Genomic DNA, 800 nt, shown 5'->3' with positions numbered 1-800 from the left:
GCGGTCCCTATCGCGCGCTATAATTATCATTTATACTTACCGTCTTTCTCTCTTCCTCATAAATGTAGGCATTTTCTTTTTCTTCTTCCTCTTATACGACTATATTTCGTATCTTTGTTCCGCCAATTATTTTTATCTCATATTAATAATAATCTAAAGAGCGCAGTCTCCTAATACGAGCGCAACGGTATTGTTGAACGCGGTAATGCTATCGACATGCGGTGGTGACGCGCGCGTAATACGATACCGCGTGAATAAGGAAGGAAACAAATAATCGCGGACAATGAAGTAATCTGTATATATATTTATTTATAAGTATATTTATATGTATATATATGTATTTTATTATTTAATTCTCCTCCGAATATAACTATAATGTTGTCAGCCTCCCAAAATTATATATGACGACGCGCTGTAATGAAAAAATAAACGAATAAGTCATCTATAGAGAAAACTTTTTCACAAGCAGATATAAATGAAATACTTACAGAACCTTCCGAGCAGCTTTCAAACCTTATCCCCTCTATGTAACGCTACTGCATGCATCCGAAAACCTTTGTTTACCCTTTCCAGCATCTTTGTAAATGAGGAAATCCAGTATACAGTCCTGACATGTTGAAATCGATGACCATACTACACAATGAACCATACTACAAATGAGTGATATTGAATATGTGGAGGATGTCATCCTCCACATATTCAATATCACTCATTTGTTTCTTCGAACAAACCGGACAACGAGTAGTATTACGTGTTAACACATTCCGGAATCCAAGTTCCCGGTTGCGAACCAATTGCTC

The sequence above is a fragment of the Trachymyrmex cornetzi genome, unplaced genomic scaffold (genome assembly GCF_001594075.2).
Source record: "Trachymyrmex cornetzi isolate Tcor2-1 unplaced genomic scaffold, Tcor1.1 scaffold644, whole genome shotgun sequence".
NCBI classification, from domain to species: domain Eukaryota; kingdom Metazoa; phylum Arthropoda; class Insecta; order Hymenoptera; family Formicidae; genus Trachymyrmex; species Trachymyrmex cornetzi.
This window is presented reverse-complemented; position numbering follows the sequence as displayed.